Below are 19244 nucleotides of genomic sequence, written 5' to 3'. Positions count from 1 at the left end.
AGGACAAAGCACGAATCCCCTTGGGTATAAGCGAGCCTCCCGCAGTTCCCAGCCTCAGCTGTCATCAGTGGGACACTGCACACCCTCACACTAACGTCAAGTACACCTGGACATCTTGAGGGATTCTGAGAGAAGTCTTGAGACTTCTACAAATCTACAAATTACTAAATACTCCTGCATCCATTTTCCCATAAAATTCTTTACAGCATAATAACATATAAAACTAAAAAGGAAGTTGGAGTCTGAAGTGGCAACTATTGCGGGTGAGGAATTCTATCACACTCACGAAACACCATAGAAATATGTGGCCCTGCAGTAGGTCCAGAGAATACCAAAGCTAGGCAGACGCTGCCTAGGCGAGAAGACAAGGAAGAGGGAAGGACGGAAAGAAACGTGGAGGCAGGTTCTGAAGGAATGGGAAAGCAGCAGAATCAGACTGAGGGCTGTAGTTTTCTTCCTTCCCACTAGGACATGCCAGCAATGTGGCTTAGGAGGGCTGGGCTTTGTTGAGAAGAAGCCAGGGGCTGTGGTGAGCCAAGTAGAATAAGGAGCGGAGGGAGAACCACAGGTCCTATGAAATATGCAAAATGAAACTAACGGGCACCCACTCCATTTACACTTATTATCTGATTTTCATATTCAACATAATAGCAACTTCATTTAATGACTAGAAAGCATAGTTTTTAAAGGACAATATGCAACAATTTTATTTTCAGCATTTCAACCTCAAGCTTAGCCAGCATGCATCTTTTGGAAACTCCGACTTAATATTTAAATATATGAAAATAGTACTTTTCATTTGGCTTTGGAAGTAAACCTTAGGTAAATCCCAGAATCTATAAAACTGACACCAACTTGAACCATTAGTTTGGAAACTTTGTAAGTGTGCCTCTTTGTACCTATCTTTACAAAATGTTTCCAAGAAAATAAGCAAAAAATAAACCTGGTACATTCTGTAGTTCATTTTGTTCTAGGGAGTTACTCCGTCCTGCTGGCAAATCTTTCAGCCGCTTGAGTTATATTTTCCCTTATTATCTTTCTCTACGCCTTCCTTTAAAAACTTGTTTTCCGATCGGCCCAGATTAACTTGGGAAACACAAAGAAAGAACTGAGAGCGGCAGGAGGCCAGCGTGAGCAAGTTTACCTTTTACCCTATTATATTTACTTTTTGATAAATATTTTGAGCAACAGTTAATTTTTTCCAGATTTTGGGAGAGAAATAATCTGCCCTTTCTCACTCCAAGAATAGTTGGAAAGCCAAAGTTGGTGTTTTTCTCTTGTTTGGCTTATTCTCAATTTATCAGATGACCTGGTTTTGTTCTTATTAAATTTAATTTGTTTTTAATGTCTATAACAAAACTATCGGCAAAACGTAAAGCAAACGTAATTCCACCACAAAAATTTAAGAGTGGAATTATAAGCTGGTGATCTTAAAGATTATACTTTGTCTAGATTAGCTACAGTGTGAAATTTCATGCCTGATAAATGCTGTCATGCTATTTTACAAATTAAAAGTATTAGAAATATAAATTATGCTAAAAATAAATAACAGTAGTCAGAATAACTTGAGTTGAATTGATAAGTTAACTAAGTTTTGTTGATAATATATAATCATTTTGAGATAAATTTCTTCAACATTTTAAATTTAATTTATTAAGTATTATGTCACATTTGAAGGAAAAAGAATCAAGAAAACTTACACCTATTTGGTTTTTAAGTTGTACACTGTAATTACATAAAACCCAAGTGAAAACTGATTTCTTACCTTGCATGTATTAATAAAAAGCACAGCGGCTACAGAACCACAGCCAGCTCGGCTCTATCAGAGGCAGGACGTTTCAAACTTCCCCATTCCTTGCAGAACGAGAGTGGACGACCCAGGCCTCACCAGCGACGCCTGAAGAAAGGCTCGGGTGTCTGCCCTTGTCTCATGTTTCATCCCCTCATATTAGCAACAGGCGTATCTAATTTTACTCAGTGACATAAACAGCTCACACCACACTTAAAACTGTTCGGGCACCAATTCCAGGACACAGCTCAAAGTGTGCCAAAAAATCAAATTCTTACCAAACCAACAGTTAAACTCTGAATCATGATAGTCTTATGTAATTACAACTTTCTAAATAAAACTTTACCTTAAATGAATAACAAAAAACTTTGAAACTAGTTTCCAGTACAATCCAATGTTGACAAAATCTCATGAAAAATCACTTCAGATTAACGTGATATTTAGAATTTATGACTTTATTCGTCTTAAATGATACTATTTTCATCTAAGTAAACTGTATATTATCATATAATAGTTGCTTTTTAAAAAGCACTTTCTATAAACCTCTTTTTAAGTGAAAACTTTAATATTTGAGGAGACAACCTTAAATAATGATCATCTTAATAAAGAGAAGGTAAACAAACTCTACATGCTAAAATTATGACAGTTCTTTTCTGGTAAACTAAATTTATATTATGCTTAACAAATTATGTGACTGTAACAATGTGATTGTGGTGCCTCATCTTTATTTAAAAAGAATAAGACTTGGATCATTCAATTTTTATAAAGTTAAAGAAAATAGAATAAATATCAAAATTTTGAATAATCTTAGTCTTTTATTTTTCATTATTTGTATGTAGCCTGGTTAGCAGCATGAATTAAAATGACTAAATTATATATCTGAAATTTGTATATTAGTACCAAACCTTGAGTTGGAGAAGCAATGTAATGATAAGCCATATGCTTAATTTTCATTTTATTTTCTTCTCAGGAGAACTTTCCGCTGATTCTATTTACTCGTACTCTAACTTTTGAAATTTGATGCTTCTTACAGCAACAGCTGTAGGCCTTCAATTAAAAGCTGATACAGCTTCAACTAATCACATATTTACAAAACACTTAAAAATCTTTCATGAATTCTCTGCATATTACTATTTTTTCTATCATGGCACTTCAGTTAGATATAAAATTATAGCATAACTATCAATTTTTAACAAAAATATATATTTAACAATGATGATATGAGATGTATTTTTGTATCAGTATGTGTCTGAAAAGCCAAAATTTGAAACTCCTAACTCAGTATTCTGGTTGAATACATATTGAAGGAACTTTTCATCAGTCAGTAAACTTTAATTTTGTTTTTTAAAGACTGGCACCTGAGCTAACATCTGTTGCCAACCTTTCTTCTTCTTCTTCTTCTTCTTCTTCTCCTCAAAGGCCCCCAGCACATAGTTGTATATTCTAGTTGTAGATTCCTCCGGCTCTGCTATGTGGGACACCGCCTCAGCATGCCCTGATGAGCAGAGCTAGGTCCGCACCCAGGATCCGAACCCGCGAAACCCCAGGCTGCTGAAGCAGAGTGCCCAAACTTAACCACTTGGCCACAGGGCCAGCCCCAGGAAACTGGTTTTACAGCAATGAACTTTTCAATTTTTGAGGACTGCTGTGTAAAAATTAGTCATGCTATGTATTTGATGTCCATTCACGTTTACCAAGACTACTTTTAGTCCTGTAGGAGGCTGACAGAGAACAAATCTGATTTTACAGAATAGATGAAATTATTAAAACTAGATCTTCCAGGTTTCTAATGTAGGTCCAGCTTAAGTTTGTAATTCACACACACACGTCACGTTTTCAAAGGAATCATAACATTTTAAAGCTGTAAGAGGCCTTGAAGAAAAGCTAGTCTAACATTTCACTAGACATAAAATAGTTTGTTCAAGGTTACAAGCTGGCAAGGGCATGGACAGAAGCGAGTCTGGAAGTCCTTTGGCTCTCATGATTCTAACCACAGTCCTACCTCCCATAGGGCCCTTCTAGAATTTGCCCTCATCCTCCCTCTGGCCATCAGTTAGCAGTCCTGCCCTCCTCCTGGCTTCCTCTCCTAAAACTCCAGATTCTGCCTAGGGGCAGCCAACCCTGCTGCTTGCTGCGTAACTTAAGAGGTTGGGTTTTGGGGATCATTTTTTAGAACTAGTGAAAACAGGAAATTTCTAGTAGCGATGTGGTTCATTTTGAACTACTTACTTTTGTTTTTGACGTGAAGTAAGGTTATCTGTGGAGGGAGAATGGTGACACGAGATGAGACAGTTCAAAGTTTGGACAGAATAGAGAAGTTTAAAGAAGTTGCCATGAAGAGCTGGGACTATCCTAGACCATGTTGTTCAGGCCCAGAGAAACGCCGAGAACAGGTAATTCTGTCCATATCACTCCTCTGCTTAAAGCCCTTCAGCGAGCCTTCAGGATACAGTGCCAAGTTCTTGACGGGGCGCACACACCTTTACGACTGGGCCGTGTCCATCTCTACTGTCCCTCGTTCTTTAGGTTCCATAAGAAACCACAAAAGTCACGATGCTGTTGGGTGCCGGCTATATCTCTGACTAGGGTTAAATAGAACTTCTATTTAACTTTTAAAAGCCTGTTCACATGCCACTCTCAGCATTTTATATGTGTTTTTAAACTTATTATAACTATTTGCATTCACATTGCCATCCTTGGTCATATACCTCTTCTCTTTACTGGACTCGGCACCCACGTGTAGTGAGCCTTCAAGTAACTGAACTTTGAATAGTTACACGAGACTCAGCGTTTTTACCTTATCAATTCCAAAGTGTATGATAACATTCAAAATAAAATAGAGCTGGCATACGCTCAGGATGACATTTGAAGAATTATCCAGAAGAGGTCAGTATAACAGTAATACAAGTAAGACTTGCAGTGCAAATGAAACGTGAAATCAAATTATTTTGTAAGTGACAAACCTGAAAGATTTTAAAGTACCACGTCAATTATTTGTCCCTCCAATTGAAGCTACACTTCTTCAAAATAGATGGCCACAGACCTTTCATGTAGGCAAAATGAAGCGATCAAATGATTCTATACACTAAAACCAGGGTTTTCATCTGGAACGTAATTAATGTAATTACCTGGATGATTCTCACCCAGATTCTCTGATTATTTTTAAATAGGGATCATCCAAGAGAACAGATTCTAACAAAGATAATTCACATTCTCTTAGAGATGCCATAGCAATAAAAAAAGGAAACTGATTTCCAGACTACTGAATGTAGGTATTTTGTTTGTCATGGCCCTTTTGGGGAGTTTAGGAGTATGTAGTATAAGGGGCTAATTCAGTGTTGTCAGGGAAGACAGAGAGAAAAAACCTTTGAGATGCTGGAGAAAGAAGTAAGAAAGACTAAAAAAAAAAGAAAACGAGTTTCAGAAGAGAAAATGGAGCACTATCTGAAATTTCAAAGGTTATCCACTGGTAATCACTGAAGTGGGTCATAATATTTTAAAAGTGCTATTCCATGAATACATGACTTCGCATAACTTACAGGGAGAAGATGTTGCAACTCCACTAAGTACAGACTCCTAGGTCAGTGGTTCTCAGCTCGGGCAGGGAATGGAAACGTGGGGTGTGCATGTGGGAAGCACAGGAAACGCACTGAGTAATTACCAAAGCAGAACGTGCGCACGTTAAAGAGGAAATCCATCAGAAGGCCTTAAAATGAGATCCCTGCCGTCTCCTGCTTCTCCTGGCCTATCTCCACTCCCACTGGTCACAGGTCACTGCCTAGGGCTCCCTTCTCAATACTCCCAACCTGTAAATGACCTTATACTACTATATCTCGACTTATTAACTCTACACCTCAGCTGTCTGTCTAGTTTATGTACATGATCACCCAGAGCCCTCTTCTTTCTCCTATGTAATTTTCTATTTGTTTTAGTTTCTTCTGTGGTCACCTCTGAAATTTCAAATGGTCCACTTAAACATTCATTCCTTGTTCCAGAACGACAGAGGGTAACTCTTGCTCCTTCTCTCTCCATCTGAGGACATCAGCAGCCACCTGTTCCATCTGCCCCCGTGCCCACAGTGCCTGTCACTCCTCTCTCCTGCCCTCCATCACTTTCCCTTTATGTTTAAACGATCAAAGTGATCACATTTACATTCCACTTTGAAACTACTGTCTCCTGTATGTCCTGTGATATGACCAGGCTGATTTAATAAGAATTCAATAAACAGTGTTCACATTTTCACAACTATCTAATTTTCTTTCAGAGAAAACCACCAATTTTACAATCCCAGTGCCACTCACAGTTTCTATTACCAGTTTTGAATGGAATCTACTTTTTAAAATATTCCTCCAAATATTGTGATTGCTTCATCTTGACACCATGCCTTTCCCATAACGTTTTTGTTGTTGGAGTTTCTGAATACTGTTTTTTCTTTGTTGTAAGACAAGAAGAAATTTTGCTAAATATGCCTTCCTCAGCAGACCCTAGCTGTCTCTCAGCTCTTCATTTACTCTATTATTTGGAATCAATTTCAGTTTTTTTCTTGAAATGCCCTGTCTTCCTTTTCTACTTCAAATAGTTTATATCATGGTTGGGTCATAACTGTCTTGTCTGGCTCACCTCCACCTCCCTTATTCTCTAATCATCGTTTTATTTCTTGCATTCTCTGCCTCTCTCTATGCCCAAGCTTTTGCCAATTTCGCATAGTACCACCCAGTGACACGGCTGCATCTGTGCTCAGGCTGTCCATCTTCCTCCTCAGGCTGCTCTCCCGCCAGGCCTCCCGCACAGCTATCGTCTTCATTAGGTGTCATTGCTCCTCTGAGCTGGCGAACCGATCCCTGCCTCTTGTCTCATGTTCCCTCCTTGCTTACTCCCTTGCTTTGATGGAGCACACCCTCAAATAATTATTCAGAAAGGGTGTCTGGGGAGTGGAGTGGTCCTTTTATATCAGAAAATTTATCTATTCTGCTCTAAAACTGGTAAATAGTTTCATTTAGTATAAAGTTCTGGATTGAAATAATTTCCAACTAAACTTTGAAGTCCTGGCTGCACTGACATCGATTATTAAGAGTTCCTGCAGAGAAGTGTAATTCTAGTCTGATTTCATTTCTTGTTTACAATGAGTAAGACATATTACTATTTAAAGGTAACTGTGTGTATCTTTTCGTAAAATTAATATGCTCCCCTTTTACATTCATCTGGCATTCAAATAGCTGATTTAATTAAAAAAGAAGATAGCAGCATTTATAAAATATAAGTGCATTTGTTTTTATTGCAAAGTAGTAATTATCAAGTAAGAATACTCAAGTTATATTTCATGGATGTTCTTAAAATTTCTTTACCTCGATCAGAAACTTCTGATCAAAAATTAGAGGGTAGATGATGGTAGGAGTTATGAAAAGAAAGAGGTGGTATGAAATAAATTTAGAGGAAAAGAGCAAAGTCGGAAAAGAGAATACTGGAAGTCTGGATATGGAGGAATAGGGAGATCCATGCCCAGGAACTTTGAGAGTATGTCAGACACTGAAAAACTGTGAAAACGGTCCTTTATATAAGGAACACTTACTCCTTGTATGAGAAGGTCCTTCTATTGTTGTAACATTCCTGGACTCTCTCGAACTCTTACTCATTTCTTCCCAAGGAAAGTGGATTAATTCATCTCATCAGTGAGGCAGAATAAGAAAGCAGACCCGTGCGGTACAATCCCCCTTCTTCAGGGGCCTTCACGCCCGCAGAGGGCAGTTTCACACTGATCCTTCATGCTGCAAGTTTCAAACGCAACTTTCCAGGGCGACCTGTGATCATCCGGAGCTGCCGAAGGGGCGGGAGGGTGAGTCCTTGTTGGAAACGTAACATTAGGAAGTCCATTGCTGCTGTCCCCTAGGATATATTCTCCAAAGGCTCTATTTGTAACAAAAACGACATTTAGACCTGCATTTGCCTCATTCTTTTGTCTCTCAGTTGGTTCAGAACTTGGGCAGTAAATAGAGATGTGATTTTTCTCAATCTTCTTAAACAAAAAAATCAGCATTTAACAATTACACATCTTTGTTGAGGATATACCCTGTAACACAGGCTGTGCTATGTTAATATCCAGTCTTCTCTAATCCTTCTCCCCAATTTTCCTTTCTTGCAAGGCCGGTGCCCTCCTAAGTGCTTCCATGCAACTCACAGCATTCATCACAGAACAATCTGTAACTGGTTATTTGCTTGTCTGTACCCTGTTCATCCTTAAGATGGTGGGGACTGAGTCTGGATACCTATATTTCCTTAGCCTCTAGATACTCATTAAATATTTGCTGGGGCTGGCCTGGTGGCGCAACGGTTAAGTTGGCACGTTCTGTTTCTCAGCGGCCTGGGGTTTGCCGGTTTGGACCCCAGGTGCGGACATGGCACCGCTTGGCAAAAGCCATGCTGTGGAAGGCGTCCCACATATAAAGCAGAGGAAGATGGGAACAGATGTTAGCTGAGGGCCAGTCTTCCTCAGCAAAAAAGAGGAGGACTGGCAGTAGTTAGCTCAGGGCTAATCTTCCTCAAAAAAAAAAATTGCTAAACGGATGAATTAATAAGTAAATCATGCTTTCTGTGCTTAAGCAGCTTTCTTTCCAGTTGAGAGGCAGACAGTGAATTACTCAACAATTTGTGGTTAACCTTACAGTTTAGGTATTAACCCAGGGCTACAGAAGCACTTAAAGGAAAACTTAATTCTATCTGAAAGAGACCCAGTGGGAGCTGATCCTCCAACAGCAGAAATCGTCATTAACACATCCTTTAAAAATTTCCAATCCTTGTGCATATTGCAAATGTATTTAATATACTGGCATACTAATACATGAACATAATTTATAAACATGTAAGAGTCAATGCACATTGAGATATGTTCCTAAGTGCTGTTTTTTATTAACTCACAAATAAGTTTGGAGACCACTAACCAAAACCTTGAAATAGCTACACACTTTGCTCCTTGAAAAGAAGAGGAAGAGAAGCAGCACCACGTATTTAGAGCTTGTTAGACACCTCCCTGGCAAGCCTCCTGGAACAGGCGTGCCATGAGGCAATGTTATAACTGTGAGGTGCTTCGGGGAATGGAGGCAGAGAAACGTGGGATCAACCCATGAGTAAGAGCAGGCAGACATGACTTGTGTGGTCAGTTATTCAAGTTCAAAGGCAATCTTCCCTCTACAGGAAATGTGATTCTCTCTGTGTTTATGGTATGAGCTTCAACACTGGCTTTCTGAATCTTATCTTCAGTGTTGACGACTTAGGTTCAGTCCCCAGAATCAGGTTCACATTCCTGATCGCCTCGTTGGCTCCACAGCTTGGCTGCTGTCCTGTAGTCTGATTCTGATTAACGTGACATGGTGTTAATTTAAAAATTCCTTATTTCCTCTTTCCCTAGAGATAATATAAACAAATGATCAAAAATTCCAGGCTTTGGGGTGAGCTGAGTTCTAAATTCAGCTTTTTCATGTAATAGCCACTTAACATTAGGTAAGTTAATTATCTTCGTTAATGGTCTGTTTCCCGCTATTAATCTTGGGGATAATAGCATCTCCCTTCTTAAAGCCAGTAAGATAATTAAATGAGATAATGCACAAAAGGTGCTTGATATGTAGTAAAACACATATAAGTGGTAGCTATTATTACAATTATTTCTTAATGCCAAGAGTGAATTTATCAAAAAAGAAATAAAATACATGAATCACAGATTATGACATATGCAGTCTTTAGGATAAAGGTATTTTAGGTCACTTAATGATATACCTAATATGATAAAAAAGCATTTTGACTTAATGTTATATCTAATCATTAATGTGCTCAATTAGTAATTCAGTTTCACACGGAGGCCATAAGACAGCATTTTTACACAATCAAACTAAATTATCTTTTTTTTTTCTTTCAGTTTAGCTTTTTGGGATCCAAATCAACATCGTCTCTCAACAGCTTCCGGCGGTAGGATGCACACAGTGTGACCCTCCTGAGCGGCACACAGGGATACTCGCGTCATCCAAAACTTAAAGATACTGGAATTCCCATGCAGCTGAACTTTACTTGCTTCTGTCCAGTGTCCTGCTCCTGTCACCTCCTAAAGGTCCCCGTGCTCCTAACCTTCTACCCTCACCCCATTTACTGAGAAGACTCCAAAACTCTGTTTTCTCAAAAACCGTTTTCCCACTGAAAATGTGTACTTGGATACTAGAGCGATCATGACAACCGAAATGCTAGGTCATGAGGTCAGAAAGGTGACAGCAAGGGGAGCCTGGGGAAAAGACAATGGTGAAGAGGAGGACAATAGGAAGAAGGGAAGAAATAATGAAGTTTGCCTGGATCCCTCGTGTTTAAAGACTTGTAAGCATGGATATTTCAAAGTCATCGTGTTGTAAATTCAGCATAATTTTATCATCTCTCCCACTTCTCCCCAAAACTTTCTTCTCTACTATTCTCTCTCTTAGCTAATGGCACTGTCATTTGCCAGTTGACCATGCCAGAAATCTTACATAGCTTAATTTAAATTATTTCAACTTACATGTCAATTTGTCCCCCAATAAGCAAATGATCATAAAGTCCTTTTGTTAATTGGAAAAAGAGGACTGCAATTGAGGGAAAAAAATGAAAGATGTTGGCCTAAACACATCATAAACATGACCCAGCCCAGCTGCTTATCACAAAAGAAATAAAGTTGTTGGAAATCAAGCATTAGATTCTGTATAATTTCAGCAGCCAGAAAAGAATTTTGCAATTCCACAAGTTTCTCCACTACAGCACAAAAATTTTTCCATGTAAAAATGAGACATTAAAACATAAAAGTGTCTTTCCCATGAACATGTTGGTTCAAAGAGCATGTATAAGTGAAAGCTTGGTTTTTGTATTTTTTACTTTTACACATTTGGCTTCTTAATTCCACATATAAGTGAGACCACAGTACTTGTCTTTGTCTCTCTGACGTCTCACTTAGCAGAATCTGCTCAAGGTCTATCCATGTTGTTGCAGATGGCAAGATATCTTTCCTTCTCGCAGCTGAATAATACTCCATTGTATATATACACCACATCTTCTTCATCCACTCATCACTGATGGACACTTAGGTTGTTTCCATATCTTGGCTATTGTGAATAATGAGGCAATGAACATGGGGGTGTGTATATCTCTTGGATATCCTGTTTTCAGTTCTTTTGGGTACATACCCAGAAGGAAACTTGCTGGATCATATGGTAGAAGTAAGTACGTGCTTGGTTTTTGTTTGTTGCTTCTCAATATCCATTAACTCCACTTCTTGTAACGACACTTGGGTTTTCTTTTGAGGGAATCCCTCCTGCTGCACCTTCAGTCTGCATGTTTGGTCAAGTCAAATCAACACCATTCCTAGGTGAATGGGGGGGTCATGTGACTTGGGCCAGGCCAACCAGAGCATGGCATTCTCTTGGTCACAGAGATTATTATAGAATGACTCCATCCAAGCCAATCAGGCTCAATCAGAGAAAATCCCACAACGTTGTTTTCAGTGACCAGAAAGACACACTTTCTTTTCTGCTTGACTGGAATTTGACAGTGATTTGAGCTTGGTTTGTTAGCAGCCATGAAAACAAGACAATACAGCAAAATACAGAACTGAGAGAGAGAGAGAAAAACTGACGGTAATTTTGAGCCTGTGGATCAAGGCACACCTAAATCAGCTCTAATCTTGTACTTTTCAGCTACATTCGTCAAGAAATTGCCTTTTTTTCTTCAAAACTGTGTAGTTGGTATTTGATCATTTGCAACATAAGTTTTAGTCAAACCAATGCAATAGGGGCCAGCTCCATGGCTGAGTGGTTAATTTCGTGTGCTCTGAAGCGGTGGCCTGGGGTTTCGCTGGTTTGGATCCTGGGAGTGGACATGGCACCGCTAATCGAGCCATGCTGAGGCGGCATCCCAGAGAGCACAACCAGAAGGACCCACAGCTAAAATATACAACTATGTACTGTAGGGATTTGGGGAGAAAAAGCAGAAAGAAAAAATAATTTAAAACCAATGCAATAATGTAAAGAACTTGCCTTTGTGTGTGTGTGTGTGTGTGTGTGTGTGTGTGTGTATGGGGTGGTGGTGTAGGAACGTACTTAGTTCTTGGTAAGTGGACTAATGAGGGTGTGATGCTATCAAGAGTAGGAAAGTTTCAAAAAATGAAAAGAGGTGAGAACATAAATTTGCCTGCCATTAGTTGTGAAAACAGAACTTGTAAGTTACAGAAGTCCACCTCCTAGATGGTGGCACATAGGAATGAGGGAACCATTCAGTGTCACCATATGCTCTGGGGAGGCCCAACATGAGGGTGGAGAAAGATCACTCAATTTGGCAAGAGACAACCACTGGGAACATTTAAGATGGCGGTTCTAGATTAAAAAAAAAATTATATGCATAGTAAAGATCAAGAAAACCTCATGGAAAAGTTCCTGACTTTCTCACATACCATAATATCTTATCAAAGCTAAGACTGATGATTTTAAGAACACCACTGTTTTTATGACACTAAGAAAGGAAGAACATGTGCAAATTAAACTATAAGACGAAGCTGACTGCAATATGCATTCCAATTAAGAGCTGTTAAAATACAAAATATGTGCATTTGAGGTTTGGTGAAATACGGTAATAGCACAATGGAGGGAAAGATAACAGCAGTGGTCTGTCAATCAGGATTTATTTAGATAATATTCATCAAGGATTGTCTCTGTTACATACATGAGCTGCTTTTTTTCATTGATTTGGTTTTGCTTGTCTGCTAGAATAGATGACATATTAAGTTCTTCTCTAAGTCAGAAAAGTAATGCATTTTTAGGTAGCTGTACGGAAGTTCTTACTATTGTAATATGGAGGTTACTTAATGGAATTAATGACTCTCTTTCAAACTGTTTTTCTGGGGTGCTGAGCTGGTTTGTACTATACGAATTCTACGGGAAGACCACAGGCTCCTTGCTGGGGCCACTTTTGCTGCTTTTGATGCAAGGAGCACTTACTAGGTGCCTGTTCTAGAAGCTGAGCTCACCAGAGTGAACAAGACAATGGAGGTCTGGCATTCTTAGAGCTTATATTCCAGTTGAGGAAACAGCCAATGAATGTGAAAACAAGAAACAAGACAAGTCCTCATGGTGATAGATCTGTTAATAACATAAATAGGGTGATGGGAGACTATTTTAAACACAACATTCAGGGAAGCTCTTTGTGTGATGACCTGAATAACGAGAAAGAGCCAACCAGGAAAAGAGCAGGGAGAGCACAATACAGGCAGGGGGGTGGCAAAGGCAAGGCCTGGGGCAGGAATGATCTCCTGTGTTCAAGAAATACACACAAGGCCCAGGGTCGGAACCCCATGAGGTGGAGGACAGATAAGGCAAGAGAGATGGAGGCATGAAGAGCAGGGGTTCTCAGCTGAGGCCATACGTTAGAATCAACCTTGGAGATGCAGAACATCGCGTTGCCTAGGATTCTCCCCAGATATTCTGACTTACTTGCTATGGATAGGGGCCCAGGTACCAGTATCTTCCAAAGTTCCCTAGACAATTCTAATGGATAGCCAAGGCTGGGAACCACTGCTGCAAACACTTAGCCTGGTGTGAGGGGATAACACTACTCCAAATCCCAGATGTAGAAATAAAATGGAAAGGATCGACATTATCCCTGAAATATTGGTCATCTTTTCTCATGAGCCCATTACATACAGCCATCACTTCCCACCTCCTTCTCTCTCTCTCTCTGTCTAGCTCCTTTCAGGAGGTTTGTGCTAGGGAGGGATATGTTCTGGTCTGACTGGAAGTTTCTTCATGACCCAGAGTTTGTGTGTTTGTCTAGGCTTCACCTCTTAGTCAGCTCTTTTTTTCTTTTTTAACAATGCAAAATCCATCCTATGCTTTGCTATGACAGACAGATTGCTTATCTGCTTATCCTGGCTTATCTGCGCGATTCCTCGTTTGCCCACCTCTTCTGCATCTTGAACTGAGCCAGGTGCAAGGAATCTCCTTGCCATCACTTCGTGCATCTCATCCTCCTGTTGTAAATAGGATGCTCAGACTTTGCGCCACCCAGGACATACCCTCTACCTGTGAAAACCACACGCTGATGGGTTTTCTGAGTCTGCAGCTCTGATGTCCTCTCTTACTATTCCTTTCAGACACATACATGCTCAGTTCTCACTTTCTACTAATTTTGTGGTTTATGGTTTTAGTTATCTCCTGGTTCCGCCAAAGATGGGATTTGAATGAGTTTCTCACTCTCCTTGTTGCTTTTGAATGATTTCAGGAAAGCGATGTGTAAACACTAACTTCACATTGCTCTCTCCATGGTGGAAGTCTGTCATCCACATGTTCCTATACAATAGGGCTAACAGGAGCATTGGCTACTTCTGAAATTACTTGTAGCCACCATGTGTACCCTTCCGTGGATCCTTACTCCTGAAAGAATTTTGGTCTTTCACAAAAACTTAGACAGTAGAGAAAGGGAAAAATAGTGAATTTAGTTCTATGAAAAGCTTAAACAGAACACAGAATTGAGAGTGAAAATAAAGGGGACAATTTGCGGCATTGGTCCAAGGCAGACTTTCAGGATTCCCAGTTCCTCTAGAGATCTTATCCCACCTTCAATGGCTGGCAAAGTGATTGTTCTTTTTGGAACAACATGATGCTTTTCAGTTTAACTTTATGTCTAGGAGCATAACTGAAGCCTTAGTCATTTTTGACAGTCCATTTCAACTCAACAGAATGAAGTATTGTCTGGGTTCCAAAAGTGAGAATTATTTTTTGTATATTTGAAAGAAACAGTTAAGCTTTTTTCACATCCAGGCTGTGCTGTGCAAACATATAGTCTGCTACTGGTTTATAGATTTGGCAGGTAAAAATTCCTGCTCAGGTTGACAAGTCAGCGTCTCCCCAGGCCATGAACTTGTCCCCTACTGCTGCCTCCTGGGGTGTGCGGAATCCTCCTCTCTCAATACCACTCCCGGTCACTTTCTACTAAGAGGGTCACCGTGATTTCATCCCACTTATCTGCTCGGGAAAGGGTCCTTATTCCTTGGTCCAGTTCTGAGCATGAGAAATTCTGTTATATTCTTGATATTAAGAATGGAAACAAAGAAATGATGCTATGAATAATGTTTAGGCTCTGTGAAACAAGGAACGTTATTACTTAACTACATTAAGGGTTAAAGAAACATTTGCAAAACATCCTCACAACACAACAGATTATGATACCTTCCTGAGAAAATACATTCAGATTTGCAAACAAACCTCTAGAAAACAGATTATTTGGATGCAAACGCTGTTGAACACTATGAGGAAGATAATTCCACTTCTTTTTCTTTCCAATTCATAAATAATAATAAAAAAGTTTGGCTCCTATTGAAAGATATGTTTTTAGAAAAAGAAGTCAAGTAATCTTTGCATCTAAAAAGATGTAGTGGGGTCAGCCTGGTGGTGCAGCAGTTAAGTTTGCACGTTCCACTTTAGCGGCTTGAGGTTCACTGGTTCAGATCCTGGGTGTGGACCTACACACCACTTGTCAAACCATGCTGTGGCAGGTGTCTCACATATAAAGTAGAGGAAGATGGGCAAGGATGTTAGCTCAGGGCCAGTCTTCCTCAACAAAAAGAGGAGGATTGGTGGCAGATGTTAGCTCAGGCCTAACCTTCCTTAAAAAGAAAAAAAACTTTGTTAAAAAAAAAAAAGTAACAGCAACCCAGATGTTTTTCAGTAGATAAATGGATACACAAACTCTGGTATATCCAGACAATGGAATATTATTCAGCGATAAAAAGAAATGAGCTCTCAAGCCATGAAACACTACTGAGGAAACTGGAATGCATATTACTAAGTGAAAGAAGCCAATCCAAAAAGGCTACACAGTGTATGATTCCTCCTACAGGCCATCTAGAAAAGGTAAGACTATGAAACTGTGATTATGATGTGTCAATGTAGGTTCATCAACTTTAACAAAGGTACCACTCCGGTGGGGATGTTGATATTGGGGGAGGCTGCGTGTGAAGGCAAGGAAGTGTATGGGAAATTTCTGTACCTTCCTTTCAGTTTTGCTCTGAACCTAAAACTGCACCCCCCAAAGAGTCATTAAATTTTTTTTCTTTTTCACCCTTCATCCTCTATTGTTTGGGTTTTTTCCAAACCAACATTCGTGCTTCAAAATTCAGTCCAGGAAAGGCATCCAAATTGGAAAGAAGTAAAACTGTTACTATTTGCAGATGATGTCATATTATATGTAGAAAACCCTAAAGATTCCACCAAGAAAACTGCTAGAATAAAGGAATTCAGTGAAGTTGCAGGATACAAAATCAATACACAAAAAATTTGTTGTGCTTCTACACACTAATAACAAACTATCAGAGAGAGAAATTAAGAAAACAATCTTATTTACAATTGCATCCAATAGAATAAAGTACCTATGAATAAATTTAACCAAGGAGGTAAAGACCTGTACAGTGAAAACTGTAAGACATTAATGAAAGAAACTGAAGAAGACACAAATAAATGGAAAGAGATTCTGTGCTCATGGATAGGAAGCACTAATATTGTTACAATGTCCATACCACCCACAGCTATCTACAGATTCAATGCAATCCCTATCAAAATTCCAATGACATTTTCACAGAAATAGAACAATAAATCCTAAAATTTTCATAGAACCACAAAAGACCCCAAATAGCCAAAGCAATCTTGAGAAGAAAGAATAAAACTGGAGGCATCATGCTTTCTGATTTCAAACTATATTTTAAAGCTATAGTAATCAAAGCAGTGTGGTATTGACACAAAAACAGACACATAAATCAGTGGAACAGATGGAGAGCCCAGAAATAAACCCACACATATGTCAGTTAATTTACAACAAAGGAGCCAAGAATATAAAATGGAGAAAGGACAATCTCTTCAATAACTGGTGTTGAAAAAACTGGACAGCTACATGCAGAAGAATGAAACTGGACCTCTATCTTACACCATACACAAAAATCAACTCAAATGGATTAAAGACTTGAATGTAAGACCAGAAACCATAAAACTCCTAGAAGAAAATATAGCTGGTAAGCTCCCTGACGTCAGACTTGGCGATGACTTTTTGGATCTGACACCAAAAGCAAAGGCAACAAAAGCAAAAATAAACAAGTGGGACTACATCAAACTAACAAGCTTCTGCACAGCAAAGGAAACCGTCAACAACATGAAAAGGTAACTTACTGAATGGGAGAAAATAACTGCAAAATCATAAGTCTGAAAAGGGATTAATACCCAAAATATATAAAGAACTCATACAATTGAATAGCAAAAAAACAAACAATCAGATTGAAAAATGGGCAGAGGATCTGAATAGATGTTTTTCCAAAGAAGATATACAGCTGGCCAACAGGCACATGAAAAGATGCCCAACACCACTACTTATCATGGAAATGCAAATCAAAACCACAATGAGACAACACCTCACACCTGTTAGAATAGCTGTTCTCAAAAAGACAAGAAATAACAAGTGTTGGTGAGGACGTGGTGAAAAGGGAACCCTGCTGGTGAGGATGTAAATTGACGCAGTACTAAGGAAAACAGTATGGAGGTTCCACAAAAAATTAAAACTACCGTATGATCTACCTATTCCATTTGAGTATTTATTTGAAGAAAACAAAAACACTAACTTAAAAAGATATACGCATCCCCATGATCAGTGCAGCATTATTTACAATGGAAACAACCTAAGTGTTCATTTTCTTTAGACCATATGAACTCACTTATATGTGAAATCTAAAAAAAAAAAAACCAAAAGACCCAAGCTCACAGATACAGAGAACAGACTGGTGGTTGCCAGAGGCAGGGGGTGAGGGGTGAGGGGTGGGCAAAATGGGTGAAGGGGGTCAAAACGTACAAATTTCTGGTTACCAAATAAATAAGTCATGGGATAAAATGTACCGCTTGGTGATGAAGTTAATGCTGTATAGCACATCTGAAAGTTGCTAAGAGTAGATCTTTAAAGTTCTCATCACAAGAAAAAAAAATTTTGTAACTATGTATGGTGATGGATGTTAACTAGATTTATTGCGGCGACCATTTTGCAATACATACAAATATCCAATAATTATGTTGTACACCTGAAGTTAATATAACGTTATATGTCAATTATACCTCAACAACAAGAAAAGTTTTGTCCAGGCAATATCAGGCACTTACTGGCTGTATTTAGTAAATAACGTAATTATTGACTTCAGGATAATTCTGTAGTATTCATTTTGTTTATGCTCTTTCATTGTTCAAAAAATTGTCTTAAACCATTCTTTGCCCAAATGTGTCAACATTGTAATGAAATAAGTTAGTTAAAATTTTCAAACAAAATTGTATCAAAATAGGCACTAAACAAGATTGATTTAAATAGCTCATAGCTAGGCTGATAATAATTTGTCTATTTTGAGACAGAAGAAATAGAGAGATGCAAGGCCTGGACTTCTTCATGACATTTCAGATGAGCAAAAGCAGTTCAAAGACAGGTTCCTGTGCTCAAAGTTTGAGAAGATGGAGTAAATTACACAGAGCAACCCAAGACAGTGGTGAATTCCAAGCTGCTGTCTAACAGCTTCAGGGCGGCAGAGGCCACTGGACTCTAACTCAGGAAGCTGGGAGACTGTGTGAAGTTAGGCTCGGTGAAACTTAACAGCCAACCAGATGAAGTGGGCATGGAAAAGTTTTAACCCAGCTGTGTGGGAGAGCAAGTGGAATGAAGAGCAACATTAGTCAACCAGAGCAGGAATGGTTTGAAATGCATAAGGAAGCATTCCATCTTGGAAGGACAAGGGAACGAAGTGAGTGGAACAGCTGGGTGAAGATACTTAGCCTGCAGTTTGAGATTGGGGCCAGTGAGCCATAAGAACTTTGAGGTACTACGACATCCACAGTTGTTAATGAAAGTCTGGCCTTTTAATATTTCCCTCCCTTTTCTGAATGCAGAGGGTTAACTTTATTTTTTGAGGAAGATTAGCCCTGAGCTAACATCTGCCAATCCTCCTCTTTTTGCTGAGGAAGACTGGCCCTGAGCTAACGTCTGTGCCCATCTTCCTCTACTTAATTGTGGGACACCTACCACAGCATGGCTTTGCCAAGCGGTGCCATGTCTGCACCTGGGATCCCAACCAGCGAACCCTGGGCCGCCGAAGCGGAAGGGGCAAACTTAACCACTGTGCCACCAGGCCAGCCCCAAGGGTTAACTTTTTAAAAAATTTGTTTGTTTGTGTAACTGAGGCAGGGACTGACAAATGAAGTCAGCCACATTTTGGTTACAACATGGAAATCATGTCAAAAGCATATCCTATGGAAAATTTTCCACTGCTCAGTTTTTCCCCCACCAGCTTCACTGAGGTATAATTGACAAATAAAAACTATTTAAAGAACAGGAAAACACAAATGCATGAAGATACATGCACCCCTATGTTCGTTGCAGCATTATGCAC

The 19244-nt window shown here is 39.2% G+C and overlaps 1 protein-coding gene across 2 annotated transcripts in view; it reads right to left on the bottom strand.

The window, feature by feature from the left end:
- SGCG (sarcoglycan gamma) overlaps window positions 1-19244 on the bottom strand; it is a 149730-nt gene that overhangs the window by 115952 nt on the left and 14534 nt on the right. Inside the window, exon 1 of one of the 2 annotated variants that reach the window (XM_001489821.6) lies at window positions 1766-2094. The exons of the other annotated variant lie outside the window; for it this stretch is intronic. The gene's annotated coding sequence lies outside the window, so the exon portion shown is untranslated. Of the gene's footprint in view, window positions 1-1765; window positions 2095-19244 lie in introns of those variants that run through there. 2 annotated transcript variants of the gene reach the window in all.

The sequence above is a fragment of the Equus caballus genome, chromosome 17 (genome assembly GCF_041296265.1).
Source record: "Equus caballus isolate H_3958 breed thoroughbred chromosome 17, TB-T2T, whole genome shotgun sequence".
Lineage (NCBI taxonomy): Eukaryota > Metazoa > Chordata > Mammalia > Perissodactyla > Equidae > Equus > Equus caballus.
This window is presented reverse-complemented; position numbering and strand designations above follow the sequence as displayed.